The 11794-nt window shown below is 35.1% G+C and overlaps 1 long non-coding RNA gene across 1 annotated transcript; it reads left to right on the top strand.

Moving 5' to 3' along the window:
• Positions 1–1836: 1836 nt before the first annotated feature.
• Positions 1837–9329, top strand: LOC21406484. The gene is made up of 4 exons (XR_002901825.1): positions 1837–1883; positions 2296–2492; positions 8041–8867; positions 9180–9329. It is a non-coding gene; the product is annotated as an uncharacterized LOC21406484 (long non-coding RNA).
• Positions 9330–11794: the final 2465 nt, after the last annotated feature.

Below are 11794 nucleotides of genomic sequence, written 5' to 3'. Positions count from 1 at the left end.
CCAGGTATTTTTCCTGATTGAGTTCTTGATATATATAAGTTAATGAGATTAATTTATTCGTGCATAAATTAATATAATCTATAGAGTATCTCAAAAGTTTTATGAAAATTTTTGTTATACATGATCCACCTCTTCCTCGCACCACCGCGCTTCCGCATCCGGATTTGATTCGGGCAACCAACACTAATAACTACACCAACTCGAGAGAAACATTAACTTAGTTTACTATATTACTGCTTAAATAGAGAAATAATCTTTATATCATACCGCTCTTACTCAGTCAACTGGAACTTCTACTGAGAGCTTACCTGTATCACGAGAACTATGTGAGCTAAAGCTCAGTAAGTAAACCGTAAAATAATTTCCACTTTTAAAATACTTTTCTTTACACTTTTAGGGCCTTTCTGTCTGACATTCATCTTGTGTTATTAGAACCTCTTTATGTTCTATTTGGTGGACCCTGTCTCCGAAACTCTTGTTCCTCAAGGATTTGACCCTTTTACTAACTGATTCGGTTCGTAACCAACACAAGATTCATATCATATTTTGAAAACGAAAACAGTTTCTTAATCTCAGGAAAACATGTCAAATATATATAAATTGACAATTTTCATAAACTGAAAACTTTCATGTATTACTGTTCAAGTGATGTAGTGGAATGTCAACTTACAAATTCTCTGGTCAAGAGGAAAATCCTTCTCTCGGTTTTGTCTCTTGCTTTCTTTCTTTCTCTCTTCCTCTATTTCTCTTTTCTATCTTTTTCTTTCTCTCTAACTTTCTCTCTCTAGCTTTCTCCATATGAAGGATGGAAAGAATCCATCACCTATTTATAGTATGTCATCTTACATTTTAACCCTTGAATTAAAGCTTATGTGGATAGATCGTAGCCATTGATTCCTTATCTAGTATCTACCCTTGGATTACAAGTGTTTTTGCTAAATCTTGGCCATTGATGAAATTCCAAGTGTCCATAACTTGACAAGTGTCTTTTGAAAGACAATTTGATCTTTTCTTCTTTCTTGATATTGATACATGTGTCTACTTAGAAGAAAATTTTGAACTATTCTTCTTTCTTAATCTTGACACATGTCCACTTAGAAGACAATTTGAACTTTTCTTCTTTCCTTATCTTGACACGTGTCCACTTAGAAGACAATTTGAATTTTTTTTTCTTTCCTTATCTTGACACGTGTCTACTTAAAAGAAAACTTGAACTTTTCTTCTTTTCTGATCTTGACACGTGTCTACTTAGAAGAAAACATGAATTTTTTTTTCTTTTCTGATCTTGACATGTGTCTACTTAGAAGAAAACCTGAATTTTTTTTCTTTCTTAATATTGACACGTGTCTACTTAGAAAAAAACTTAACTTTTCTTCTTTTCTAATCTTTCTACACGTGAAAGAGACCCATCTGTCTTCTTTTTTTTTTTTTTTGAATTCCCAGTTGTCTTTTTCTTAATTTCCATCATCTTAGGCCCATGTGTTTTTTTTTGTTTTTTTCTTAATTTCAATCGGTCTTTTTTGTCCACACGTAAAACAGACCCATATATGTCTGTTTTTTTTTTTCTGAATTTCTTCTTTGTCCACATCTGTCTTTGTACAATATGGTACGATTAGAGACAGAGAAGGAGAAGACAATGCACCAATTGGTTCGTACCAAACATAACCTAATTGTGCTATCATTTTCACGACTAGATTCATCTACTGACAAACGGTAAAACAATGAGCTAGTAAGTCCTTCAACCAAACATGAATTTTACTCGTGCTGCAAAACCAGGCAGTAAACCCCGGATAAGTAGGTGGTGCAATCTCTATATAATATTGAGCTAGTAAGTCACCCAAGCAAACCAACACCCTTCTCCCATTTTGGAAGCACATACAATGGTGAGCTCCTCCACGTATAAAAATGAGTGTGCTATTACTTTTATTTATATTTATATATATATATATATTGTTATGATTTTCCGTACTGTGCATGTAACATATAGAAATGAGAAACATGGTATATAATTTATTTAATATAATTTTTGAAAAGTGTAACGCTAAAAAAATTAGTTATTTGCTATTATTACACTTTTACAACGTAAGTGATCTTACGATGAATAAATGTCAGATTATATTTATGATTTCTATATGTTATATGGAAGTATGGAGGAGCATAGGCAAGCTCTAAACACATATTTGGAAGACTTCATGCCATATTATATCCTATCAGTTATATATACAGTATATATATTCTACCAATATATTGATCATCTAATGGAATATTGTAACATTTAAAAAAGGTATTTTATAGGCGGGCACAAGCACGAACACGCAAAGCACCGGGACAAGTCAGACAATAGTAGTGGGACCATGGGGAGGGCTTGGTGGTGGTGCTTGGGACGATGGGTCCTATACTGGAATTCAAGAAATCTGATTTATGATTTGAATGGCCAGCCCTTTACAGGACCCAAACATCCAGGAAACGAACCCTCTTATGCAACGGTGAAGGTTAGTAGTTTGTTTTTTTTCTTTTTTTTTTCCTTCACTTTTTTAGCTAAAAGAATGTTATAGCACTACCATTTATTAAATCAAAAGGCCCATTTTTGTAGTAAGAGCAACTATTTTTCCCTACCATTACGTAGGATTGGTTGTTGGATTGACTTTTTAACGGTTTAGGCCCATTTTTGTAGTAAGAGCAACTATTTTTCCCTACCATTACGTAGGGAAAAATACCCCTTGCATCTATAATTAGAAACCGTTTTATTTTATGTGGCTTGCTGCAAATTTTTAATGTGGACACTCACGAATCAGACAGTTAAAAATTTAAGGGAATAACTAGAATAACAGTTCCGAATAACGATAGGATAAAGGAACAGTTCCTACACGTAGAAACACCCCTTGCAATGTAGATATCTGGAAAAGGGGATCGAGATGTACCAGGTGGTTTTGTAGATGCAACCCATAATCTTTCCCATCGCGGGGTACGATTGGTAAAATAGAGTCGAGACCTTACTCTAAAACTAACACCAGCTAACCGAAACAATATGTTAGGGCAAGACAAGAAAGGAACTCGCCCTTTGACACCAAGGGATAAGAACTTATTTCTGGCGATTTCCATAAATAAAATCACAATGACAATATATATAATTTCCATTGTTTTTCTTCCTTAAGCTTTGAAATGCAGATTACACTAGAATTTCCATACGAATTCTTAGTGAGCGTGAGTGGGCACACTAGTGTGCTTCCTCGACTGGCTACGGGGAAGGATGTTATACGCTCACTAACATTCAAAACCAACAAGAAAACCTATGGACCATATGGAGATGAAGAAGGCACACCTTTCAGTCTCCCAATTGAAAATGGTTTAATTGTTGGATTCAAAGGAAGAAGCGGTTTTGTTTTGGATGCCATTGGTTTTTACTTGTCACTTTAAGATCACCAATTTAATAACTATTAAATGGCGTCTCTATATATATATAGAAGATATCTTGGCTTTCTGTTTAATTACTAATAAATTCAAATCTCCAAGCGTACATTATGGTTATTTGTCAGTTTAACTGACTATTATAGCCATGATATACGTATAAGGAGTTATTTGAGATGTGTGCGTAATGTTTAAAATAAGCTCTCTATGTAGAGCTCTGTGTGTGTAATACGTGATGATGTTCCTGTGATGTTTGAATTAAGCTCTACACATAGAGCTAATTAAATAAAATCCAGCGAGAATGTTTAATATTTTAAGTTCTTAAATTGTCATTTTTTTCAATATTTTTGCTTAATAAAATCCAGCGAGAATGGTCTCGAACCTCTTGCGCAATAACCAAGGTGGTAGTCTAGTGATTTTAGGTTTACTCTCGCGTGGTTTGATAGATGATATATTTAGGTCTTAAGTTAGGAGTTTTATGAGAAAGCGTTTGAGACTATTTCCAAACTAACAAAATATTTTTTAACCCTTGAATAACTTGCGTGTTCATTAAAAAAAATAAAAAAAAAATAAAAAAAAGAAAAGAGTTTTACAAACAACTGGAAAAACTACGATTTTTAAATTATATGCATGAGCAGATCATGAACTTAATCGAAGGAATTCCTTGGAATTGACGGGCACAATGCACAATTTTGAAACAAGCTGAAACAGAGCTATTTTTTTTGGCTGAACACAATAAGCAGTAATAATAGTACGACAACTGTATTTATATAACTAACAGCAACAGGATTTGTTAAAGTACTAGAGAAACATTTTTCTTTCATTACATGTGGCTAAATTACTATATCAAACACACTTTACTTGCATTACACTTTTACACATGGGAATGCAAATCTTATTTTCACACTTCAAACTCAAAAAAAAAAAAAAAAAGAAAAAAAGAGAGATAAGAAACGTAATCTGTCTCACCATGAGCTTTCCAATCAAGCTTGACTGCTCCTCAATGCCACTGCTGGTTAGACATCTAAGATGATTAGACATATTTATAACACTAGATTTTATATATGCACAGATCATAATCTGGGTCGGTGGCTTTTCCCTTAAAACTCCCATCCTTGTGCCTCTAGAATTTGAGAGGCACAATGCGCACTCAAAGAAGATAAAACAGAGCTAGTGATTCGTTCAAACAGGCTCAAAGTAATTATTTGCAGCAAAAAAAAAAAAACCTGATGTAATTATTGTTTGGCTATCGTATTGTATAACTACGTGGAAAAAGAAACCATTTTAAGATTCGTATTTACAAACAAAGATAAAAGTAATTAACTCATCAGAGACACCTTCCAATCAAGCTCCATTGCTTTTTAATGCCAAATTGGTTAGGTAGTCATCCACAGAAACCACTTCCTTCCAACAGCCAACCGAAAGATCCTGAGAATGATGTCATCGACACGGTCGTAGTACCATATCCTCCATCTTCGTGAAAGCACGAGTGGCATAGCAACAATTCCGAACCCAGTGAAGAGTCCAATTTCCACACTTAGCAAACTCCAATCAATCTCTTTCCTATAATTCGAACGTCCTTCTTTCGTTCGATTCGGCAATGAAGTCCCATGTGTCCTTTTGTTTGAGCAGTTTTTTTCCAAAGGGAACCCGCACAGTCCTTTGTTTCCAGGTGTCCTTCTACTGTGGTTGCTGGGCCTGTTGGTTCACCTGTTGGCTCATAAGAGGACAATTTCTTTTTAAATGCCCCGGCTCCCCACAATTGTGACACTTGAAACTGTAGGATCCACTCTTCCCACTTCCCGAAGAGCGACTGCTACCACTAGGCATTCCTTTGGGGTCCTCCTAAAGTTCTTCCTGAAGCTTCTCGACTTTGGAGGAAGGCGATGTGCTCCTGTTCGACACAGATGGCCGCTGCAACCAAGTCACTGTAGACTCGATGCCTTAAGGCAACCACTGATTTCTGGATTACACCTTTAAGACCTCTCTCAAACTTAAGGCACTTCATGTGCTCCGACTCAATCAAGGAATGAGCATAACAGGATAGCTCATTGAACTTAGCTTTATATTCCCTCACTGTCATATCTCATTGCTGTAGGCCCATGAATTCCCTGGCCTTCTCATCTCGATACCTTTGAGGAAAGAATTGCTCATAAAAGAGCGCTTCAAATTGATCCCAAGTCATCCCCTCTACATCATGCATTCACCGGATCTGCTTCCACCACGCACCAGCTGGACCTTCAAACTTCAAAGCTGCGAACTCCACCCGGTATTCACCTGGTACTCCCATGGTAACTTGTGTTATTTCCGTAAAAGAGGTTCAAAGATAATATGAGATTGGTTAACTAATTCATGAGTGATTTATCAGGTGAATTAATTGATAAATTAATTCTAGATGAATTGGTTAAATTAAAGTTTCAGGTTGTTTAATTCATAAGTAATTTATCGAGTGGATTAATTGTTAAATTATTGTAGATAAATTGGTTGAATTATTGTTTAGAGAGTTATTTAATGTGGAAAGACTATTATATGATTCTTTTGATCAAGTAACTATCCTATTGGATTGCTTGAATCAAAACTGAGGCTCTGTGCAAGTTTCCCATGTTGAAAAACTAGGAAAACAAGTTTCTCTAGTTCAGACAGGTCTACCGGTCCGGTCGACTGAAGGGCAGGTTGACCGGTGAGTTATAACTTCTCTATCACGGGTCGATCGGTTGTAACGTGTAGCGCATGCTGACGTGGCGAAACTGACTCTTTAAGCTAGATAAACTTTGGGACACCTAATTGTTACGGATATATGACTTCCTAAATACTATAATAGCCCAATAAGTCACATTGTTCATTAGATCACTTGAGAGACTTTTTGGGGGCTATTGGCGAAAGATTCCTAAGAAGAAAAATTATTTAATTTTCAAGAATGTTTTTCCTTTGGCTCTCTTGTGGTTGGAAGGAGTTCAAAAATACCAAGAGGAGATTGAACGATGTGTGCCCACCAGCACTCCGATCGTGAAAATGAGAATAGCAAAGAATACCAGTTGGTTGAGGCTCTTCCGATTGCTGTTCGGAACGTTTTGATCTGTCAGACGTGTTGATTCCTAAATCTCTAAAGGCATGATTTAGATCTTTAGTATTTATACTGTATAGCGTCATTAACATGTCCTTAGTTAGCTTTGACTTTGATTAAATTTTTTTTTAAAATTTCATTGCACACTCGATGCCGTATTTGCCAACAAGAACTTCATCACATATTACACACAAAGCTCTACATAGAGAGCTTATTTTAAACATTACACACACATCTCAAGTAATTTCTTATACGGGATGTATTATTACAAGATCACATCATTCGAACTTAAGAACCCGTTAAGATCTACAACCAAACGTTGGTAAACAAAACATTCCGAGGTTTACGTAGAAAAACTATAGAAGTATGCATCGACGATATGTTAATCAAGTCACTCCGAACTAAAGAACACATCACCTGCTCAGAAGAATGCTTCCGATTCCAATAATTGCTTCAAGAAAATGTTTGAAGGTCTTGTCACGCATTAACTTGGAGGGGTAATATCATGAATCCGTACATATTAAAGGTATTTAAAATAATATATATCTGATGAATAAATTAAGCAAAAATATTGCAAAAAAATGACAATTTAAGAACTTAAAATATTAAACATTCTTGCTGGATTTTATTTAATTAGCTCTATGTGTAGAGCTTAATTCAAACATCACAGCAACTTCATCACATATTACACACACAGAGCTCTACATAGAGAGCTTATTTTAAACATTACACACACATCTCAAATAACTCCTTATACCTATATCATGGCTATAATAGTCAGTTAAACTGCCAAATAACCATAATGTACGCTTGGAGATTTGAATTTATTCGTAATTAAACAGAAAGCCAAGACATCTTCTATATATATATAGAGACGCCATTTTATTTAATAATTATTATATTGGTGATCTTAAAGTGACAAGTGAAAGCCAATGGCATTCAAAGCAATACCGCTTCTTCCTTTGAATCCAACAATTAAACCAGTTTCAATTGGGAGACTGAAATGTGTGCCTTCTTCAACTCCATATGGTCCATAGATTTTCTTGTTGGTTCTGAATGTTAGTGAGCGTATAACATCATCCTTCCCCGGAACCACTGGAGGAAGCACACCAGTGTGCCCACTCACGCTCACTAAGAATTCTTCTGGAAATTGTAGTACAATCTGCATTTCGAAGATTAAGGAAGAAAAACAAAGGAAATTATATATATTGTCATTGTGATTTTATTTATGAAAATTTCTACGTGTAGGAACTGTTCCATTATCCTACCGGTATTTGGAACTATTATTCTAGTTATTCCCTTGACTTTTTAACCGTTTGATTCGTGAGTATCCACGTTAAAAATTTACAGCAAGGCACACAAAATAATTTCTAATTATAAGTGAAACCGTTAAAATGTTAATCCAACGGCTAATCCTACGTATTGATAGGGAAAAATTGTAGCTCTTACTACAAAAATTGGCCTTTTGATTTAATAGGTGGTAGTGCTATAACATTCTTTTAGCTAAAAAAATGAAGCAAAAAAAAAAAAAAAAAAAAAGGAACTACTAACCTTCTCCTTTTTCCCAGAGGGTTTGTTTCCTGGATGTTCGGACACTGGAAAGGGCTGGCCATTCAAATCATAAACAAGAAAAATGGCCTCAATGGTATCACCATGAAAAAGCTCGATTTCTCGAATTCCAGTATAGGACCCATCGTCCCAAGCATCACCATAGAAATATATTGGTACAATATATATACTGTATATATAATTGATATATATGACATAATATGGTATATATGGAGTCTTCCAAATGTGTGTTAGAGCTTGCCTATGCTCCTCTTTTAGAGGACTGTACCTCCACATAACATATAGAAATCATAAATCTCGCAAGATCACTTACGTTGTAAAGATGTAATAATAGCAGATAACTAATTTTTTTCGTGTTACACCTTTCAAAAAATGACGTTGAATAAATTGCATGCGATAAGAAAAAAGTAACGTGCACAGTACGGGCCGGAGAATCATAAGAAAAAAGTTTATATATGTACTTGTATATATATATACACACATATATATAACTAATAGCACACTCATTTTTACACGTAGAGGACCTCACCATTGTATGTGCTTTCGAAATGGGAGAAGGGTGTTGGTTTGCTTGGGTGACTAACTAGCTTAATATTATATAGTGATTCCAGCACCTAATTATTAATCACATTATTCTCGTGGTTTTGCGAGTCCCACCTAAAGAAATGAAACAGATGAGCACAGGTGGTCGACAAGGGAACGGCAGCTTTAAGTTCCCACCAAATTATCCGGGGTTTACTGCCTGGTTTTGCAGCACGAGTACAATGTTTTACTGCTTCTCGGTAGATGAATCTTGTTGAAAATGAGCACAATTAGGATATGTTTGGTACGAACCAATTGGTGAATTATCTTCTCTTTCTCTGTCTCTAATCTTACCATATTTTAATTTTTCTTTAGGATTCCAGCAAGGAGGAATATGCTTGTTTTTTCTTTTTTTTTTCCTTTTTTTTTTGTTTGTAATCATCAGAAGTTTTACAACATTTTTTGCTTTTATTTGTATAGTTTTACTACTTTTTTTTTGTTTTTTGAATTATTTTAATCTTTTATAGTGTTTTCAAAACATGTGGTGCATCTATTACTCACTTGCTCACATCCCACTGCTATATCCTTTTCTGCACGCTCAGCATACTTGTTTCAGGGAGCCGCTGTCTTACCCGAGTTCCCTACAACACGAACAAATGGGATGAGTTTTCGCTCAACAAGTAACAGCAGACCGCAACAAGTGCAATCAGTAATGCATACCCATATATGCATTCATGTCATGCACCCTAGCTTATTTTCTAAACATTTAAAGCATTTAACGTAATATGCTTTCGTTTATTTCATTTCATCGTGTTATACTTTCTTTTCTTTCATTTCATCGTGTTATGTTTTCTTTTTTTTTTTTTCATTTCATACTTCTTTACAACTTTCATTCTCGTGTCATTCGTTTCTCATAACTTTTACTTTTTATGGGCCCAATACATGTTGTACCGTAGTGCGCATAACTAATGAGGAGTGGGGCAGCGACCCAAAACTAACTCACTTACGGTTTCATTTCATTCATAATCATAATAACCTCCCTTGCGAAGGCCGGTACAAACAACTTTATTAACTTCTTATCATTTGGCATTTTTACTTCATATATCCTCTTACTGTCATTTTTCTTATTATGACAGTAATTTTAATCATATCGTATTACTGTCATTATTTCTTGTAACGGCAGTAATTTTAGTCTCTTTAAGCATTTATGCTAATTTTCTATGAAATTGGACTTTGTTTAGACATATGACCTTTTTGTTGACTTTGACTTTGACTTTTTCACAGATTAAAATTCTACTGCTACTCTAAGTCCATACGCACATTCAATGCGACAAAGAAGAATCAAGAAACATCTTTCACATAATAATATACATTGAACTTACAATATGCACAATTTTGTGCAATATGAAGAAATAAGTTCATTCCTGTCATAGACAACAAAAACTGATGCTACTTACAAATGTTCTACTAAAGTCTCGACTTTCGAGTCATCAATAACTTTACTATTTTGATCGCCTAGCTATCCTACCATATAAATGTCACGCCCCCAAATAGGGGTTAGTGACGTGGAGGCTTGTTTAGAAACTTAAATCTGTTTAAGAGAGTGATTAGCACATAACCGTGCAAAAATTTAGCCTTTTCCAAAACCTAAAACATCCAAGTATTTCCAAACAAGCCCCCTGCATTTAGGAGAAATTTAATTTCAAGAAGGGTGGTGGAATTTCTAACCGAACCAGTTTAAAACCATGCCCTGGCATCCTGTCTGAAACTCCCACAAGTTTAGCATACATGGATAAAAATAAAATTAAATGTGACATCAACCACAGTCTAGCAATATTTAAGTTTACAATCCATAATTTATACATGCCTTGAGATAAAGGATAAGTAGAAATACAACTCTTCGCTTCCCGAAGACGATTCCACGTCACCAGTAGTAGCTACCTACTCCGCACTACTACTCGCGTCACCTGGAGGGGTTTAATACATTTGAAAACAAGAAAAGTGAGCGAAAGGCCCAATAGGATATAATCTTATAACATTTTAAATAAAGGTACTCACGATCCGAAGACATGCACCCGGAACCGATCATCCTCTTTAGAAAAGGAAATACTCACATAGTAGAAAATATATGTATAATGAAAGTGTGTAGCTCATCATACCACTGAGCAAGAAGTGGTAAAATGTCTGTCTAGTGAAAAGTGCAGAGCCATAATTCCACTGAGCAAGAAGTGGATCCGTACGGGTTTCAGGACCTGCCCTAAAGGATACGATTCCCATATCCCGATCTCTGAGGCCACCATGCTTTGTATCATTTCTTAAGATTTTTCAATTTTAAGAAATGATACTCTTTAAAATTTCATTTCCAAAATCATTGGAAAACGTAATACCATTCTCATGCTATTCCTTTGAAATCATTTTCTTTAAACATGTTTTGTTCTAAAATATTTTCATGGGCCAAAATCATTTAAAGTGAGGCTAACAAGGATATAGACAAGAATATCCTATCTTTTGGATGTCAAACCTGTGGCTATCTTCACGTAACCCTTGCTCCGCTTGCCTTAAAGCTTTAATACTCTATCTTCTCCACTAGCTTTATGACAAAAGCAGTGTCTTAGGATATATTTCTCATTCCTAAAACGAATTAAGCTCGATCATGTTTAATTGTTTCCTATTAGTGTGCCTTGACTCAAATCCAAGTTTCACAAATGATTTTATAATTCAGTTTGGGGGTTCTTTAAAAATTGAAATCCAATCCATGGGTTTGGTTTCCTATTTAATTTCAGTTTAAAAACATGTTTTTAAAGAAATTTCGGCAGCATATCGGCATAAATAGGAAAAATATCAAACCTGCAATTCAAGTTCAATTTTAAAATATATTCTCCCGAATCCATCAAAACCAGTTTCCAATCAATTAAACAAGTCCAATAACTAAAAACTCCCAAATTTCATTCAATTCTAACAACAATTGTTCAAATCCAAACCCTAACTCAAAATTATTCAAATCTAACCAAAATTAAACTTTCTGAAGCTTAAAATTCAAATCAAAGAGTAGGTTTCAAAGGGTTGGACCTCAAATCAGTTGATGGAGCTTTGTCTCCCTCAGTTTCTCCCGTTTTCGTTCATTTTTTTTTATGTCTCTCCGCCAAATTGCCGAGAGAGAGAGAGAGAGAGAGAGAGAAACTCAGAGAGAGTAAGGGAGAGAGAGAGAACCGGCGGGAGAGAGAGCCCGGA

This window comes from Morus notabilis, unplaced genomic scaffold, assembly GCF_000414095.1.
Source record: "Morus notabilis unplaced genomic scaffold, ASM41409v2 Scaffold337, whole genome shotgun sequence".
NCBI lineage: Eukaryota > Viridiplantae > Streptophyta > Magnoliopsida > Rosales > Moraceae > Morus > Morus notabilis.
This window is presented reverse-complemented; position numbering and strand designations above follow the sequence as displayed.